Raw genomic sequence first — 20,273 nt, 5'->3', positions numbered from 1 at the left:
GGTGTATATGGAAATAATGATCCATCAATGTTTTAACAGATGTTTAATTACGATATATTTTAATACAAATATTTAGTACGTTCGTTAATATTTGACATATCTCCCTTCAAACAAATATTAGGGAAACTACTTCCAAGCATCGACTTGGAAAATGCCCTTCACCCCCCATTGACTCGAGGTAAACAAAGCACTCATGTTTTAACAACATTGCGGTTCAGTGAGCTGTGCTGGCAACACATTTAGATATTAATCTCTGATTTGCAGTCTTTGAGAACTACTCAGTGCTGCATTTTCGGAAAAAATATTGTATTCTACTGCTGAAAAGATAACGGATTTTCGGTGTCTAGTTGTCCGTTAATGTCACCGACAAAATGAGCAACATTTACATTCAAGAGCCTCCAACAAATGGAAAGGTAAACGCGAGCTTCCTTGCTTGCCAGGGGTCCTGTAATTTGTTCCCCTGACGATCGTAGTCTGCACGAAGTACAGTAATAGCTCGCAGTCACTGTAGCTAATGTCTTGCAGGATAACCTATAATAACAGAAATAATTGCATGCATGCACTATTAGTCCACCCACTCACTCAGTCTCATAAGAGATGCTATAATGGCAATCCAGAGGAGACTGGTGGGAGGAGCTGTAGGAGGACAGGCTAATTGTAATGGCTGGAATGGAATTTATGGAATGGTATTGAACACATCAAACATATGGAAACCACATGTTTGATTGTGTTCCATTGATTCCATTCCAGCCATTACAATGAGCCCGTCCTCCAATAGCTCCTCCCACCAGCCTTGACTGAGGCAATCACTAAGGTTAGCTGGCTAGCTAGCGTTGTTCTGCCAAGCAGAAATGTGGCCTTGGTATTAAGTGATATGCTTCTACCTTCTCAGGTTCTGATCAAGACCTCAGCTGTTGACATCGATATTGAGCTGTGGTCCAAAGAGGCTCCCAAGGCCTCCAGAAACTTTGTCCAGTTATGCATGGAAGATAAGGACTGAGTGCCCGATAATATCTACTAGCAGGTTAAAATGCAAGGTCACTCAATAATACTGATGTACTTATTATGTATACTCAAAATCTTGGTTAACCCAGAACTAAAATCTTGTGGAATTTTGTCAGATTTTTGTTCAGTCTGTCCACAAGAGATGAGGATACTCACCATGTCACATTGCACACCAGCTTATTGTAAATGTGTACTGCTCTCTTCCACAGGCTACTATGAGGGAACACCATTCCATAGAGTGGTGCCGGAGTTCATTGTCCAAGGAGGAGATCCCACAGGATCCGGGACGGGGGGAGAGTCCATCTATGGACGTCCATTCAAGGTTAACTTTCACTGTCTCCATCACCTTATTATCACGCATCATGTTCACCCCAAAAATTGATTGGCTAGACATAAACTCAACTTTTCTACATGGAACCTTTGTCAGCTCACCCATTAGTACGTTTCAGACTTCCACTAACAATGAGACAGTGGAGCTGATTCTTGTTTTGCTGTTGGTTCTGTCCCCCGTTCTCAGGATGAGTTCCACTCCAGACTGCGCTTCAACTAACTGTAAGTCGCTCTGGATAAGAGCGTCTGCTAAATGACTAAAATGTAAATGTAAATGTAAACAGACGAGGTCTGGTTGCCATGGCCAACGCAGGGCCCCATGACAACGGCAGCCAGTTCTTCTTCACCCTGGGTTGGGCAGATGAGCTCAACAACAAACACACCATCTTTGGAAAGGTAAAAAGCCAAAAGAAGATCAATGCATCTTAATATTTGTAAAGCTTTTAGTATGCAGCATTTGTCCTGTAAGCTCATCTTCCTTTGCCCAATGCAGGTGACAGGTGACAACATGCTCAGGTTAGCAGAAGTGGAATGTGATCAGGAGGAAAGACCTTTAAATCCACACAAGATACGAACCACTGAGGTACAGTTGAAGTCGGAAGTTTACATACACCAGCCAAATACATTTAAACTCAGTTTTTCACACAATTCCTGACATTTAATCCTAGTAAATATTCCCTGTTTGAGGTCAGTTAGGATCACAACTTTATTTTAAAATGTGAAATGTCAGAATAATAGTAGAGAATTATTTATTTCAGCTTTTATTCTTTCATCACATTCCCAGCGGGTCAGAAGTTTACACACACTCAATTAGTATTTGGTAGCATTGCCTTTAAATTGTTTAACTTGGGTCAAACGTTTCGGGTAGCCTTCCACAAGCTTCCCACAATAAGTTGGGGGAATTTTGGCCCATTCCTCCTGACAGAGCTGGTGTAACGGAGTCAGGTTTGTAGGCCTCCTTGCTCGCACTCACTTTTTCAGTTCTGCCCACACATTTTCTATAGGATTGAGGTCAAGGCTTTGTGATGGCCACTCCAATACCTTGACTTTGTTGTCCTTAAGCCATTTTGCCACAACTTTGGAAGTATGCTTGGGGTCATTGTCCATTTGGAAGACCCATTTGCGACCAAGCTTTAACTTCCTGACTGATGTCTTGAGATGTTGCTTCAATATATCCACATAATTTTCCTTCCTCATGATGCCATCTATTTTGTGAAGTGCACCAGTCCCTCCTGCAGCAAAGCACCCCCACAGCATGATGCTGCCACCCCCGTGCTTCACGGTTGGGATGGTGTTCTTAGACTTGCAAGCTACCCGCCTTTTTCCTCCAAACATAACGATGGTCATGATGGCCAAACTGTTCTATTTTTGTTTCATCAGACCAGAGGACATTTCTCCAAAAAGTACGATCTTTGTCCCCATGTGCAGTTGCATACCGTAGTCTGGCTTTTTTATGGCGGTTTTGGAGCAGTGGCTTCTTCCTTGCTGAGCAGCCTTTCAGGTTATCTCGATATAGGACTCGTTTTACTGTGGATATAGATACTTTTGTACCTGTTTCCTCCAGCATATTCACAAGGTCCTTTGCTGTTGTTCTGGGATTGATTTGCACTTTTCGCACCAAAGTATGTTCATCTCTAGGAGACAGAACGCGTCTCCTTCCTGAGCGGTATGACGGCTGCGTGATCCCATGGTGTTTATACTTGCGTACTATTGTTTGTACAGATTAACGTGGTACCTTCTGAGGTCTTGGCTGATTTCTTTTGATTTTCCCATGATGTCAAGCAAACATGCACTCAGTGTGAAGATAGGCCTTGAAATACATCCACAGGTACACCTCCAATTGACTCAAATGATGTCAATTAGCCTATCAGAAGCTTCTAAAGCTATGACATAATTTTCTAGAATTTTCCAAGCTGTTTAAAGGCACAGTCAACTTAGTGTATGTAAACTTCTGACCCACTGGAATTGTGATACAGTGAGTTATAAGTGAAATAATCTGTCTCTAAACAATTGTTGGAAAAATTACTTGTCATGCACAAAGTAGATGTCCTAACCGACTTGCCAAAACTATAGTTTGTTAACAAGACATTTGTGGAGTGGTTGAAAAACTAGTTTTAATGACTCCAACCGAAGTGTATGTAAACTTCCGACTTCAACTGTATGTATGTCTTGTTATGAGTTTACATCACACAATAATATTTTATCACTTTGACCATTCATTTGTTTTGCATGTGTTCCAATTCTGTCAGACTCTGTAACTTTTTTTTTTTTTTATGTCTCTCTGCAGGTGTTACATTCTCCCTTTGATGACATCATTCCACGTGAAAGAAAAAAATCCAAAAAGGATGAAGAGAAAAAGAAATATTAGTCCAAAGCAACAAAGTCTTTAATTTACTATTATACACAACTTCTCTGCTCCTCACTCTCAATCTGTTGCTGACTTGGAAGCGTGGTACTGTAGTTATGAACAGTCGGACTCTGCCCTGTTTATTTTGTCAGGAACTTCAGTCTGTTGTCATTCAGAGAGGAAGCTGAGGAGGAAGAGGAAATGGTAACTCAAGTCAGCCAGGTAATTAGAACATGAGCAGTCTTATTGTTATTCTGCAATTCAAATGAAACTCGCCATCAGTGTCAATCAGATACATACACACATTGTTTATTTTCATCCAGACACTGAAGGGGAAAAGCAAAAGCAGTCATGACTACAGGAAAAAAAAGAGGACTGAGCAGGCCCCCATTCTCATCGACGGGGCTGTAGTGGAACAGGTTGAGAGCTTCAAGTTCCTTGGTGTCCACATCACCAACGAACTATCATGGTCCAAACACACCAAGACAGTCGTGAAGAGGGCACGACAAAGCCTATTCCCCCTCAGGAGACTGAAAAGATTTGGCAGGGGTCCTCAGATCCTCAAAAAGTTCTACAGCTGCACCATCGAGAGCATCCTGACTGGTTGTATCACCGCCTGGTATGGCAACTGCTCTGCCTCCGACCGCAAGGCACTACAGAGGGTAGTGTGTATGGCCCAGTACATCACTTGGGCCAAGCTTCCTGCCATCCAGGACCTCTATACCAGGCGGTGTCAGAGGAAGGCCCTCAAAATTGTCAAAGACTACAGCCACCCTAGTTATAGACTGTTCTCTCTACTACCGCATGGCAAGTCAAGTCTAGGTCCAAAAGGCTTCTCAACAGCTTCTACCCCCAAGCCATAAGACTCTTGAACAGCTAATCATGGCTACCCGGACTATTTGCACTGCCCCCCCATCCCCACCCCCCTCTTTTACGCTGCTGCTACTCTGTTTATTATTTATGCATAGTCACTTTAACTCTACCCACATGTACATATTACCTCGACTAGCCGGTGCCCCTGCACATTGACTCTGCACAGGTAGGGGGGAAAAAAGTATTTAGTCAGCCACCAATTGTGCAAGTTCTCCCACTTAAAAAGATGAGAGAGGCCTGTAATTTTCATCATAGGTACACGTCAACTATGACAGACAAAATGAGAAAAAAAATCCAGAAAATCACATTGTAGGATTATTTATGAATTTATTTGCAAATTATGGTGGAAAATAAGTATTTGGTCAATAACAAAAGTTTCTCAATACTTTGTTATATACCCTTTGTTGGCAATGACACAGGTCAAACATTTTCTGTAAGTCTTCACAAGGTTTTCACACACTGTTGCTGGTATTTTGGCCCATTCCTCCATGCAGATCTCCTCTAGAGCAGTGATGTTTTGGGGCAGTCGCAGGGCAACACGGACTTTCAACTCCCTCCAAAGATTTTCTATGTGGTTGAGATCTGGAGACTGGCTAGGCCACTCCAGGACCTTGAAATGCTTCTTACGAAGCCACTCCTTCGTTGCCCGGGCGGTGTGTTTGGGATCATTGTCATGCTGAAAGACCCAGCCACGTTTCATCTTCAATGCCCTTGCTGATGGAAGGAGGTTTCACTCAAAATCTTACGATACATGGCCCCATTCATTCTTTCCTTTACACGGATCAGTCGTCCTGGTCCCTTTGCAGAAAAACAGCCCCAAAGCATGATGTTTCCACCCCCATGCTTCACATTAGGTATGGTGTTCTTTGGATGCAACTCAGCATTCTTTGTCCTCCAAACACGACGAGTTGAGTTTTTACCAAAAAGTTATATTTTGGTTTCATCTGACCATACGACATTCTCCCAATCCTCTTCTGGATCATCCAAATGCACTCTAGCAAACTTCAGACGGGCCTGGACATGTACTGGCTTAAGCAGGGGGACACGTCTAGAACTGCAGGATTTGAGTCCCTGGCGGCGTAGTGTGTTACTGATGGTAGGCTTTGTTACTTTGGTCCCAACTCTCTGCAGGTCATTCACTAGGTCCCCCCGTGTGGTTCTGGGATTTTTGCTCACCGTTCTAGTGATAATTTTGAGCCCATGGGGTGAGATCTTGCGTGGAGCCCCAGATCGAGGGAGATTATCATTGGTCTTGTATGTCTTCCATTTCCTAATAATTGCTCCCACAGTTGATTTCTTCAAACCAAGCTGCTTACCTATTGCAGATTCAGTCTTCCCAGCCTGGTGCAGGTCTACAATTTTGTTTCTGGTGTCCTTTGACAGCTCTTTGGTCTTGGCCATAGTGGAGTTTGGAGTGTGACTGTTTGAGGTTGTGGACAGGTGTCTTTTATACTGATAACAAGTTCAAACAGGTGCCATTAATACAGGTAACGAGTGGAGGACAGAGGAGCCTCTTAAAGAAGAAGTTACAGGTCTGTGAGAGCCAGAATTCTTGCTTGTTTGTAGGTGACCAAATACTTATTTTCCACCATAATTTTTAAATAAATTCATTAAAAATCCTGCAATGTGATTTTCTGGATTTTTTTTTCTCAATTTGTCTGTCATAGTTGACGTGTACCTATGATGAAAATTACAGGCCTCTCTCATCTTTTTAAGTGGGAGAACTTGCACAATTGGTGGCTGACTAAATACTTTTTTTCCCCCACTGTAGCTTCCCTACTGTTATTTTATTTTACTGCTGCTCCTTAGTTATTTGCTTTTTTTTTTTTTTTACTTAACACTTAAAACAAAAAAAATCTTTAAAAAATACATTGTTGGTTAAGGGCTTGTAAGTAAGCATTTCACTGTAATGTCTACACCTGTTGTATTCGGCGCATGTGGCAAATAAAATTTGATTTGATTTGATGACCTGTTGAAGGATGATCTGCTGCTGACCTCTGTCCCCGCAGTCAACAAGTAAACACTAAGATACCGTACAGACACTCTGCTCTGCTGCCTCAATTTATCTTGTTTGGAAAATTATTACATTAATGAATTAATATATTATTTGTCTTGTGTTTGAAGGAAAAGAGCCAAGGTGCAGTTGGAGAAGCAGCAGAGGTATGTTCTTATTCCTTCATGTGGTCTGTTCAATCAAGACACCATGCATCACATTTATAATGCATTCCATTCCACTCGTTGGAAAACACCTTTTCTCTTGAGTGTTCATCATGCCTTCTCTCCTCTCTCTCATATTCAGGGTGAGGATGATGAGGCTGCGGAGGGGAATGCGAATGGTGATGAAGAGGAGTATGACTCTGATGAGAGGCAGGAAATGAGGGAGAGGATCTCTAAGAAGCTGAAGAAGATGGAGGACGAGAAGAAGAGTACAGACCCCAGCGAGGAGGACAGAGGAAAGAGGGCCAACCGCAGGTAGATTACACATTTTTACATTTTACATTTTAGTCATTTAGCAGACACTCTTATCCAGAGCGACTTACAGTTAGTGAGTGCATACATAATTTTTTATATTTTAGTATTTTTATTTTAGTATAATTTTTTTTTCATACTGGCCCCCCGTGGGAATCAAACCCACAACCCTGGCATTGCAAACGCCATGCTCTACCAACTGAGCTACATCCCTCCATACACAAAATCATCCATTCCACACGGCATTGCCTAAATGCCATTTACGCACCTTTTTATTTGGGGAATGTTGTTGAATCTAATAGCGTTGTTAACGTGTACGTTACTTGTTCGTCCGTGTTCAGAGTTTCTGCCGCTTTTGTCTTTACCACAACATCTCTGATTAGAAACCTGACTTGGTGTCCAACAGGTGGCAGTAGTGTACAAGAGAAAGTGATGTCAAATCAGTGGTACAGTAGTTGTAATTCTTTAGACTGGCCAGGGGGAGGCGATGTTGCACTGCGGAGACAAGGGAACTCAGTCTGTCTATGCACTGGAGATACTACTGCTTTAAAAGCCTAAACTCAATGTCCAGCTAGTTGACAGGTTGGCTCAGTTCACAAGGAAGTCAGTGATAAAAGAGGCAGATCTTTTTGTTCAATCTATTCTAACAAAAATAGGTTTTCAAAGGAATCTTGTGATAACCATGATGATGCAGTATGATTGAACATACCAAATGACCTCTTCATACAGATAGAGCAGTGTGATTCAGCGGCTTTGAAGTAATGGCCATCATTAATCCTATGGACAGGCTATATATTGTAGGCTACATACCAACACTGATAACTCAACAATGACTCCTTACTCCTCGCTCACTACTTTAGCTAGGTCTAGTCTTAACAAGTGACGAAGATAATTACAATGACAAACACCATCTCTGATTGAACACTGACTGTGGTAAAATACAACATTTACATTTTACATTTTAGTCATTTAGCAGACGCTCTTATCCAGAGCGACTTACAGTTAGCACATACATTATTTTATCGAACCCACAACCCTGGCGTTGCAAACGCCATGCTCTACCAACTGAGCTACATCCCCTGCCGGCCATTCCCTAGTTACAGTTACATGGTCAGTCACAGTTAGGTTACAGTTACATGGTCAGTCACAGTTAGGTTACAGTTACATGGTCAGTTACAGTTACAAGGTCAGTTACAGTTACATGGTCAGTCACAGTTAGGTTACAGTTACATGGTCAGTCACAGTTAGGTTACAGTTACATGGTCAGTTACAGTTACAAGGTCAGTTACAGTTACATGGTCAGTCACAGTTAGGTTACGGTTACATGGTCAGTTACCATCTGTTGTAAAAGAACACCATCAACATTTTAATGGCAATTAATAACTTTTGGTGACCTTGAATGAATGAATCAGAGAGGAAGCTACTTATGCTGGGTGATTTCTTACGAAAATATAGCCTTTTTTTTGTGTGTGTGTTCTAGATCTGCCATTCTCATTGAATGCAAGTCTAAGAAGCAGTGAATCGGTTCTATGTGTGCTATTTCTATGCTTCCCGTTCTTAAGTTTAGTTTTTGCGTCTATTACGGTTTTGTACACCAGCTGAAAATACAATATTTTTGGTTATGGAAAATATATTTCACAGCGGTTTAGATGGTACAATGATTATCTACAGTGTATTTGCTTGTTTTGTCACAAACTGAAATTAAGCAAACTGTTTTGCAACCAGGAAATGGCGTAGTGATTTCTGCATAGTGCATTTAACCTCTTAAGGATCGGACCCTTTTTTTCAATTTTCGCCTAAAATGACATACCCAAATCTTACTGCCTGTAGCTCAGGACCTGAAGCAAGGATATGCATATTCTTGATACCATTTGAAAGGAAACACTTTGAAGTTTGTGGAAATGTGAAATTAATGTAGGAGAATATAACATATTAGAGCTGGTAAAAGATAATACAAACAAAAAAACATGCATTTTTTAAATTTTTATCATCATCTTTGAAATGCAAGAGAAAAGCCACAATATAATATTGCAGTTTAGGCACAATTTTGATTTTGGCCACTAGATGGAAGCAGTGTGTGTGCAAAGTTTCAGATTGTTCCAGTGAAGGATTGCAATACTGGACTATTTTGTATCAAGTCTGCCCAAATGTGCCGAATTGATAAATTTTCAAGTACATAACTATAGAGAACATACCAAAATTATATGGTAATAAAAAATGTAAGTTTATACACTCCCAGGAATGTCATACATGATGGATCATTAGCTTATACACTAACTTTCACCTGGGCGGGGTCGGTGTGGAGCCAGAGACAGCGGGGGTTCAAACTGTAGAACCCAGTTCCTACATTTGAATATACATTTTTTTTCAAACAAAACTATGCTACATTTTATCTCTGGGACCCTTAGGATGACAAATCAGAGCAAGATTACTGAATGTAAGGTCATGATTTACCTTCAGAGGTAAATGTATCAAACCAGTTACTGTGATACGTTTTGTTGTTGTGCACTCTCCTCAAACAATAGCATGGTATTTTTTTCACTGTAATAGCTACTGTAAATTGGACAGTGCAGTTAGATTAACAAGAATGTAAGCTTTCTGCCCATATAAGACATGTCTATGTCCTGGAAAGTTTGCTGTTACTTACAACAGTCATGCTAATCACATTAGCGCACGTTAGCTCAACCGTCCCATATACGGGACACCGATCCCGTAGAGGTTAATATTCCATAATGATTCATCTGTAGGTGCAACAAAGCAAACATTGGTGTCATATGATGCTTTACCACTTGCTCTGTAATATGCACAGTCTTTTTATTTCAATAACAATTTTCTTACATTGATTAATGAATATTTAAGAATATAAACATGAATATTTAACATATACCATTAGAGATTTAGACTTATACCATTAGAGATTTAGAAAAATGTTCTATATATTGTTGAACATAAAATACTGTACGGGCATATCAAAGTTCCAGTGGGGGATCTCTGCTAGTTTTAAAGATATGGCCCATTTCTATACAGAGAAATTGGCATAGTAGACAATGTAAACAATCACAGCCCTACTTTTACATGTATCATGGCACATCCTGTATCACAAGCAGGGTGATCATTTTGAATCAATTTTCACATTCATGCTGTTGGTAATGCTTACATATTGGATCATAACTCTAAAAGTAGCAGCTAATCTTTTTTTGTTTTCTTCGATATTCATGTTTATATTTTTCAATATTCATAAATGTATGTTAGAAAATGTGCTTTGTAGCACCTACAGATGAAACATTATTGAATCTTTAAAGGAGGCCTGGGTAAGGCCAACATGTCACAAATGTTCCAACTTCAATCAATTATTTCTCAATTATGCTTTAAGATACAAATGCCAAATATGTCAACAATCCTTCCTCCAAAGGACCATTCTATGGATTACATTTTGTGAAAATCCCCCAAATCATGGTCTCTTTTGTTGTAGTCTCATGAGGAATCACCATGCTAGGGTGTTGATGAGGACTAGTGACACCCTCTCAGCCAAGCAGAACCCCCTCGCTGCTGCTGCTAACACACACTCACACGCACCTCGGGCCACTGGCCCCACATCAATGAACTCGGCCTGTCCACTGCAGCCAGGTCCTGCTAGGTGAAAGAGAAATGCTGGCACCCACACCACATGACTTACTCTGCTGTAGTAGAGGCAAACATCCCTCTGGAGGGAGAGAGGGAGAGAGGGTTGGAGGGAGGGAGGGAGAGAGGGAGGGAGGGTTGGAGGGAGAGAGAGAGAGAGGGAGGGAGGGAGGGAGGGTTGGAGGGAGAGAGAGAGAGAGGGAGGGAGGGAGGGAGGGAGGGAGGGAGGGAGGGAGGGAGGGTTGGTTGGAGAGAGAGAGAGAGAGAGAGAGAGAGAGAGAGAGAGAGAGAGAGAGAGAGAGAGAGAGAGAGAGAGAGAGAGAGAGAGAGAGAGAGAGAGAGAGAGAGAGAGAGAGAAAAACAACACCAACAACAGGACTGAAAGAGAGTCAGAGCCGGGTAGAGAAAACGGGTGTGACAGTTTTTGTAACCTCAAGTCTGTTCAGTTTTTGTAACCTCAAGTCTGTTGTCCAAAATCAGTTACTGGGGGAATCCTGTAACCCAGTGTTTTTAAAAGCATGTGACATGTTTTTCTCAATGCCACTGCTGATTACCACACAGCACCAGCCTTATCATAAACTGTTATCTAGCAGTGTGTTATTTTACCTCTCATTAACCCCAATGGGATAAGGACTCGGCCCCGGCCCAGCCGGTCAGCTGTGTGTGTGTCCATGCATGTGTGTGTGTGCTGGTGCATGTGACTGACAGGTAGACCGATGCAGACAGACTGTAGTATATTAAACACAAGCGTAGATTGTTTGGTTGTAGGCCTGTACCCCAGCACCGTGGTTTGTGTTGGCACAGAATCAAACAGAAGGCTGGTAGGTACAGTACAGTGTTGAGCCGGGACAAAGGGGGCATTGTTGTAGAACCTCTCCTCTCCTGTCTGTCTCTCTCTCTTTCTTTCCCCCATTCTCTCTGAGATATTGTTTCAGACCACAAGAGTGTATTTTTATTGTTTGGCCCACCGAGTAATTCCTTTATTCTCAACTGCAGGGGATAAAACTGAAGGATGGTCATGGGTGCTTTGCATCAGGTCTCAGGTGGAGACGTTAAAAGTCAAGTCTGAGACGACCTTGAAAATTAGGAATCTCGCAGATATTTTTCACATCTACACAAAACGTCTTTACCATATTGCCAGTCAATTGTTTCCCGTAGTTGCCAAGCGACCAGACAACATTCCATTTTCCTCAGCATCAAGTGACGTAATTAGTCTGAGGTGTGCGTGTTTTCACGAGAGATCTCAAATCATAATGTATATTTACTATGACAGGATTGGAATTGAAGAGGGAACTGTAATTTGGTCCTGTCCATTAAAGGAGAGAGTAATAAACCTGGAAATCTCTCTAGAAATACTCAGACTGTTGGTGGGGTGCAGACAGTTTTTACAACACAGGTATATGCTTACCACATCATTATCCATTATTGTATATCGACCCCATGATACAGCTATACAGTGGGGAAAAAAAGTATTTCGTCAGCCACCAATTGTGCAAGTTCTCCCACTTAAAACGATGAGAGAGGCCTGTAATTTTCATCATAGGTACACGTCAACTATGACAGACAAATTGAGAAAAGAAATCCAGAAAATCACATTGTAGGATTTTTAATGAATTTATTTGCAAATTATGGTGGAAAATAAGTATTTGGTCACCTACAAACAAGCAAGATTTCTGGCTCTCACAGACCTGTAACTTCTTCTTTAAGAGGCTCCTCTGTCCTCCACTCGTTACCTGTATTAATGGCACCTGTTTGAACTTGTTATCAGTATAAAAGACACCTGTCCACAAACTCAAACAGTCACACTCCAAACTCCACTATGGCCAAGGCCAAAGAGCTGTCAAAGGACACCAGAAACAAAATTGTAGACCTGCACCAGGCTGGGAAGACTGAATCTGCAGTAGGTAAGCAGCTTGGTTTGAAGAAATCAACTGTGGGAGCAATTATTAGGAAATGGAAGACATACAAGACCACTGATAATCTCCCTCGATCTGGGGCTCCACGCAAGATCTCACCCCGTGGGGTCAAAATGATCACAAGAACGGTGAGCAAAAATCCCAGAACCACACGGGGGGACCTAGTGAATGACCTGCAGAGAGCTGGGACCAAAGTAACAAAGCCTACCATCAGTAACACACTACGCCGCCAGGGACTCAAATCCTGCAGTGCCAGACGTGTCCCCCTGCTTAAGCCAGTACATGTCCAGGCCCGTCTGAAGTTTGCTAGAGTGCATTTGGATGATCCAGAAGAGGATTGGGAGAATGTCATATGGTCAGATGAAACCAAAATATAACTTTTTGGTAAAGACTCAACTCGTCGTGTTTGGAGGACAAAGAATGCTGAGTTGCATCCAAAGAACACCATATCTACTGTGAAGCATGGGGGTGGAAACATCATCCTTTGGGGCAGTTTTTCTGCAAAGGGACCAGGACGACTGATCCGTGTAAAGGAAAGAATGAATGGGGCTATGTATCGTGAGATTTTGAGTGAAACCTCCTTCCATCAGCAAGGGCATTGAAGATGAAACGTGGCTGGGTCTTTCAGCATGACAATGATCCCAAACACACCGCCCGGGCAACGAAGGAGTGGCTTCGTAAGAAGCATTTCAAGGTCCTGGAGTGGCCTAGCCAGTCTCCCGATCTCAACCCCATAGAAAATCTTTGGAGGGAGTTGAAAGTCCGTGTTGCCCAGCGACAGCCCCAAAACATCACTGCTCTAGAGGAGATCTGCATGGAGGAATGGGCCAAAATACCAGCAACAGTGTGTGAAAACCTTGTGAAGACTTACAGAAAATGTTTGACCTGTGTCATTGCCAACAAAGGGTATATAACAAAGTATTGAGAAACTTTTGTTATTGACCAAATACTTATTTTCCACCATAATTTGCAAATAAATTCATAAAAAATCCTACAATGTGATTTTCTGGATTTTGTTTCTCATTTTGTCTGTCATAGTTGACGTGTACCTATGATGAAAATTACAGGCCTCTCTCATCTTTTTAAGTGGGAGAACTTGCACAATTGGTGGCTGACTAAATACTTTTTTCCCCCACTATATATCAATCCCTCTCACCTCCACAGCATTCACCAGAGAGAGATCTGAGCTCAACACCTCGTAACCATTCCTATTGATTAAATCCGGTCTCTATATGAAGTGCCTGGGGCCTCTTTGCAGGAGTTCATAAAAAAAAAAAAATACCAGTCAAAAGTTTGGACACACCTACTCATTCAAGGGTTTTTCTTAATTTTTACTATTTTCTACATTGTAGAATAATAGTGAAGACATCAAAACTATGAAATAATACATTTGGAATCATGTAGTAACCAAAAAAGTGTTAAACAAATCAAAATATATTTTATATTTGAGATTCTTCAAATAGCCACCCTTTGCCTTGATGACAGCTTTGCACACTCTTGGCATTCTTTCAACCAGCTTCATGAGGTAGTCACCTGGAATGCATTTCAATTAACAGGTGTGCCCTGTTAAAAGTTAATTTGTGGAATTTCTTTCCTTAATGTGTTTGAGCCTATCAGTTGTGTTGTGACAAGGTAGAGGGGGTATACAGAAGATAGCCCTATTTGGTAAAAGACCAAGTCCATATTATGGCAAGAACAGCTCAAATAAGCAAAGAGAAACGACAGTCCATTATTAGTTTAAGGCATGAAGGTTAGTCAATCCGGAAAATGTCAAGAACTTTGGAAGTTTCTTCAAGTGCAGTCGCAAAAATCATCAAGCGCTATGATGAAACTGGCTCTCATGAGGACCGCCACAGGAATGGAAAACCCAGAGTTACCTCTGCTGCAGAGGATAAGTTCATTAGAGTTAACCGCACCTCAAATTGCAGCCCAAATAAATGCTTCACAGAGTTCAAGTAGCAGACACATCTCAACATCAACTGTTCAGAGGAGACTGTGTGAATCAGGCATTCATGGTCGAATTGCTGCAAAGATACCACTACTAAAGGACACCAATAACAAGAAGAGACTTGCTTGGGCCAAGAAACATGAGCAATGGACATTAGACCGGTGGAAATCTGTCCTTTGGTCTGATGAGTCCAAATTTGAGATTTTTGGTTCCAACCGCTGTGTCTTTGTGAGATGCAGAGTAGGTGAACAGATGATCTCCGCATGTGTGGTTCCCACCGTGAAGCATGGAGAAGGAGGTGTTATGGTGTGGGTGTTCTTTGCTGGTGACACTGTCAGTGATTTATTTAGAATTCAAGGCACACTTAACCAGCATGGCTACCACAGCATTCTGCAGCGATACGCCATCCCATCTGGTTTGCGCTTAGTGGGACTATCATTTGTTTTTCAACAGGACAATGACCCAACACACCTCCAGGCTGTGTAAGGGCTATTTGACCAAGAAGGAGAGTGATGGAGTGCTGCATTAGATGACCTGGCCTCCACAATCACCCGACCTCAACCCAATTGAGATGGTTTGGGATGAGTCGGACGGCAGAGGGAAGGAAAAGCAGCCAGCGAGTGCTCATCATATGTGGGAACTCCTTCAAGACTGTTGGAAAACCATTCCAGGTGAAGCTGGTTGAGAGAATGCCAAGAGTGTGCAAAGCTGTCATCAAGGCAAAGGGTGACTACTTTGAAGAATCCCAAATATAAAATATATTTTGATTTGTTTAACACTTTTTTGGTTACTACATGATTCCAAATGTATTATTTCATAGTTTTGATGTCTTCATTATAATTCTACAATGTAGAAAATAGTAAAAATAAAGAAAAACCCTTGAATGAGTAGTTGATTCCAAACTTCTGACTGGTACTGTATGTATTGAAGTGAGTCCTAAAAGCAGTGCATGTGGTAGCCGAATAGCCGCCACTTTTGTTAAACCCGACGGGGCATGACTGGGGAAGCAAAACGCTTCCATATGGCTCTGGGACACAGCCTTAGTTGACTGGCTCTGCCAACAAGACCCTGGCTCTCTTGCACTCTCTCTTTCTTTCTCTTCTCTTTCTCTCTCAGGCGTGCACACTCTGCCTTTCTCTCTCTCTATTTACACTGTGTCTACCAAACATTAGGAACGAGCTGATTGAGAGATGTGGCCTTTTCCTGACTAACTGACTGACTAGGTGACTGACTGACTGTAAGGTGGTCACCAAGACGACCCAGTAGCTCTCCTGGATGAGGGTTGGCCAGACCGTTGTTGTTCCAGTAGACTTTCCTTCAGCAGACAATGGAACTCGCGCTTAACTGGGACACTAGACACACACGCGCTCACACAAACATGCACAGCAGTGACACGGTGTGGCTAATTGGCTGCACCTGTCTGTTGTGATTGGTGGTAACCCAGGGGTCTCTCAGAGAAAGGTAATGGGGATCAGGAAGCACTGGACTCTGTTCTCTAGTGGAGAACCGCTGTAGATAATCCAGTTCCTGGCAGCAGGTCCCTGTGGGTTTTGGAACTGCCAGGTCTCTCTGACTCTCTGTCTTCGTCTTTCTCTCTGTCTCTCTCTTCCTGTCTTCTTCTCTCTCTCTCTCTCTCTCTCTCTCTCTCTCTCTCTCTCTCTCAGGAAACATATATGTGTGTTTAGGACTCTGTGTTTGATGGGCTGAATGGAATGAAGAACCTGTGGGGAATTTAGCCTACTTGGTAGGAGAGGGACACACATTGCTTCTCTCCTTCTCTGCACAGTCATGCAGATTCCTGTCTGTGCTGCTGCTGGTAATGTGGTCAGATTCCTCCTCTCTGTCTCACCGTCCTGCTTGGCTGTGAACCAAGCCATGAAGCGCCCCCCCTCCAACTCCACTGGCTTCCAGTCGAAGCTCAAATCCACTATATGGTGCTTGCCTACGGAGCAGCAAGGGGAACTACCCCTCCCTACCTTCAGGCTATGCTCAAACCCTACACCCCAACCCGAGCACTCCGTTCTGCCACCTCTTGCCTCTTGGCCATCCCACCCCTACAGGGGGTCAGCTCCCACTCAAGCCAGTCAAAACCTTTCTCTGTCCTGGCACCCCAATGGTGGAACGAGCTTTCCCCTGACACTAGGACAGCAGAGTCCCTGCCTATGTTCAGGAAGCGTCTAAAGCCCTATCTCTTCAAAGAGTATATTTTTTAAATAAGACATCTGTCTTATTTACTTACTACGACTGTGATATACAGTGGGGGGAAAAAAGTATTTAGTCAGCCACCAATTGTGCAAGTTCTCCCACTTAAAAAGATGAGAGAGGCCTGTCATTTTCATCATAGGTACACGTCAACTATGACAGACAAAATTAGAATTTTTTTCTCCAGAAAATCACATTGTAGGATTTTTTATGAATTTATTTGCAAATTATGGTGGAAAATAAGTATTTGGTCAATAACAAAAGTTTCTCAATACTTTGTTATATACCCTTTGTTGGCAATGACACAGGTCAAACGTTTTCTGTAAGTCTTCACAAGGTTTTCACACGCTGTTGCTGGTATTTTGGCCCATTCCTCCATGCAGATCTCCTCTAGAGCAGTGATGTTTTGGGGCTGTCGCTGGGCAACATGGACTTTCAACTCCCTCCAAAGATTTTCTATGGGGTTGAGATCTGGAGACTGGCTAGGCCACTCCAGGACCTTGAAATGCTTCTTACGAAGCCACTCCTTCGTTGCCCGGGCGGTGTGTTTGGGATCATTGTCATGCTGAAAGACCCAGCCACGTTTCATCTTCAATGCCCTTGCTGATGGAAGGAGGTTTTCACTCAAAATCTCACGATACATGGCCCCATTCATTCTTTCCTTTACACGGATCAGTCATCCTGGTCCCTTTGCAGAAAAACAGCCCCAAAGCATGATGTTTCTTTCCCCATACTTCACAGTAGGTATGGTGTTCTTTGGATGCAACTCAGCATTCTTTGTCCTCCAAACACGACGAGTTGAGTTTTTACCAAAAAGTTATATTTTGGTTTCATCTGACCATATGACATTCTCCCAATCCTCTTCTGGATCATCCAAATGCACTCTAGAAAACTTCAGACGGGCCTGGACATGTACTGGCTTAAGCAGGGGGACATGTCTGGCACTGCAGGATTTGAGTCCCTGGCGGCGTAGTGTGTTACTGATGGTAGGCTTTGTTACTTTGGTCCCAGCTCTCTGCAGGTCATTCACTAGGTCCCCCCGTGTGGTTCTGGGATTTTTGCTCACCGTTCTTGTGATCATTTTGACCCCACGGGGTGAGATCTTGCGTGGAGCCCCAGATCAAGGGAGATTATCAGTGGTCTTGTATGTCTTCCATTTCCTAATAATTGCTCCCACAGTTGATTTCTTCAAACCAAGCTGCTTACCTATTGCAGATTCAATCTTCCCAGCCTGGTGCAGGTCTACAATTTTGTTTCTGGTGTCCTTTGACAGCTCTTTGGCCTTGGCCATAGTGGAGTTTGGAGTGTGACTGTTTGAGGTTGTGGACAGGTGTCTTTTATACTGATAACAAGTTCAAACAGGTGCCATTAATACAGGTAACGAGTGGAGGACAGAGGAGCCTCTTAAAGAAGAAGTTACAGGTCTGTGAGAGCCAGAAATCTTGCTTGTTTGTAGGTGACCAAATACACTGCTCAAAAAAATTAAGGGAACACTAAAATAACACATCCTAGATCTGAATGAATGAAATAATCTTATTAAATACTTTTTTCTTTACATAGTTGAATGTGCTGACAACGAAATCACACAAAAATTATAAATGAAAATCAAATTTATCAACCCATGGAGGTCTGGATTTGGAGTCACCCTCAAAATTAAAGTGGAAAACCACACTACAGGCTGATCCAACTTTGATGTAATGTCCTTAAAACAAGTCAAAATGAGGCTCAGTAGTGTGTGTGGCCTACACGTGCCTGTATGACCTCCCTACAACGCCTGGGCATGCTCCTGATGAGGTGGCGGATGGTCTCCTGAGGGATCTCCTCCCAGACCTGGACTAAAGCATCCGCCAACTCCTGGACAGTCTGTGGTGCAACGTGGCGTTGGTGGATGGAGCGAGACATGATGTCCCAGACGTGCTCAATTGGATTCAGGTCTGGGGAACGGGCGGGCCAGTCCATAGCATCAATGCCTTCCTCTTGCAGGAACTGCTGACACACTCCAGCCACATGAGGTCTAGCATTGTCTTGCATTAGGAGGAACCCAGGGCCAACCACACCAGCATATGGTCTCACAAGGGGTCTGAGGATCTCATCTCGGTACCTAATGGCAGTCAGGCTACCTCTGGCGAGCACATGGAGGGCTGTGCGGCCCCCAAAGAAATGCCACCCCACACCATGACTGACCCACCGCCAAATCGGTCATGCTGGAGGATGTTGCAGTCAGCAGAATGTTCTCCACGCTGTCTCCAGACTCTGTCACGTCTGTCACGTGCTCAGTGTGAACTTGCTTTCATCTGTGAAGAGCACAGGGCGCCAGTGGCGAATTTGCCAATCTTGGTGTTCTCTGGCAAATGCCAAACGTCCTTCACGGTGTTGGGCTGTAAGCACAACTCCCACCTGTGGACGTCGGGTCCTCATACCACCCTCATGGAGTCTGTTTCTGACCGTTTGAGCAGACACATGCACATTTGTGGCCTGCTGGAGGTCATTTTGCAGGGCTCTGGCAGTGCTCCTCCTGCTCCTCCTTGCACAAAGGCGGAGGTAGCAGTCCTGCTGCTGGGTTGTTGCCCTCCTACGGCCTCCTACACGTCTCCTGATGTACTGGCCTGTCTCCTGGTAGCGCCTCCATGCTCTGGACACTACGCTGACAGACACAGCAAACCTTCTTGCCACAGCTCGCATTGATGTGCCATCCTGGATGAGCTGCACTACCTGAGCCACTTGTGTTGGTTGTAGACTCCGTCTCATGCTACCACTAGAGTGAAAGCACTGCCAGCATTCAAAAGTGACCAAAACATCAGCCAGGAAGCATAGGAACTGAGAAGTGGTCTGTGGTCACCACCTGCAAAACCAGTCCTTTATTGGGGGTGTCTTGCTAATTGCCTATAATTTCCACCTGTTGTCTATTCCATTTGCACAACAGCATGTGAAATGTATTGTCAATCAGTGTTGCTTCCTAAGTGGACAGTTTGATTTCACAGAAGTGTGATTGACTTGGAGTTACATTGTGTTGTTTAAGTGTTCCCTTTATTTTTTTGAGCAGTGTACTTATTTTGCACCATAATTTGCAAATACATTCATTAAAAATCCTACAATGTGATTTTCTGGAGAAAAAAAATCTGAATTTGTCTGTCATAGACGTGTACCTATGATGAAAATTACAGGCCTCTCTCATCTTTTTAAGTGGGAGAACTTGCACAATTGGTGGCTGACTAAATACTTTTTTCCCCCACTGTATGGTTGTCTCACCTAGCTATCTTAAGATGAATGCACTAACTGTAAGTCGCTCTGGATAAGAGTGTCTGCTAAATTACTAAAATGTAAAGGTTTAGATATTGTTGTAATCGCACTCTCTGTCTGTCTGAGCTGAGGGTTCCTCGTGGGCGCTGGGGGGGTTAAATAGAGAGAGCGGCTGACTGGGCCATAGCCAGTCACTTTGTGTGCTTTCTTTATGAAAAGTAAATAATCCACAGCACCCTGGGTTTTGCTTATTTGAATTGTCTGAATGAGCGACAATCGCTGGCAGCCCCTGAGAGGCCGAACACCACCCGGCCCATCAGAG

The 20,273-nt window shown here is 43.1% G+C and overlaps 1 pseudogene across 1 annotated transcript in view; it reads left to right on the top strand.

Annotated features, from left to right (window-relative positions):
- The first annotated feature begins 371 nt into the window (after positions 1-371).
- Positions 372-20,273, top strand: part of LOC311128607 (spliceosome-associated protein CWC27 homolog) — a 69,191-nt pseudogene continuing 49,289 nt past the window's right edge. Inside the window, exons 1-10 of the transcript in view lie at positions 372-413; positions 893-989; positions 1,215-1,327; positions 1,523-1,554; positions 1,620-1,731; positions 1,829-1,918; positions 3,623-3,717; positions 3,835-3,904; positions 4,006-4,044; positions 6,855-7,027. The product of the transcript in view is annotated as a spliceosome-associated protein CWC27 homolog (transcript). The remainder of the gene's footprint in view (positions 414-892; positions 990-1,214; positions 1,328-1,522; positions 1,555-1,619; positions 1,732-1,828; positions 1,919-3,622; positions 3,718-3,834; positions 3,905-4,005; positions 4,045-6,854; positions 7,028-20,273) is intronic.

This window comes from Coregonus lavaretus (genome assembly GCF_964263955.1).
Source record: "Coregonus lavaretus genome assembly, chromosome: 4".
NCBI classification, from domain to species: Eukaryota; Metazoa; Chordata; class Actinopteri; order Salmoniformes; family Salmonidae; genus Coregonus; species Coregonus lavaretus.
Note: the sequence above shows the minus strand (reverse complement) of the source record. Positions and strands in the feature narration are given on the sequence as shown.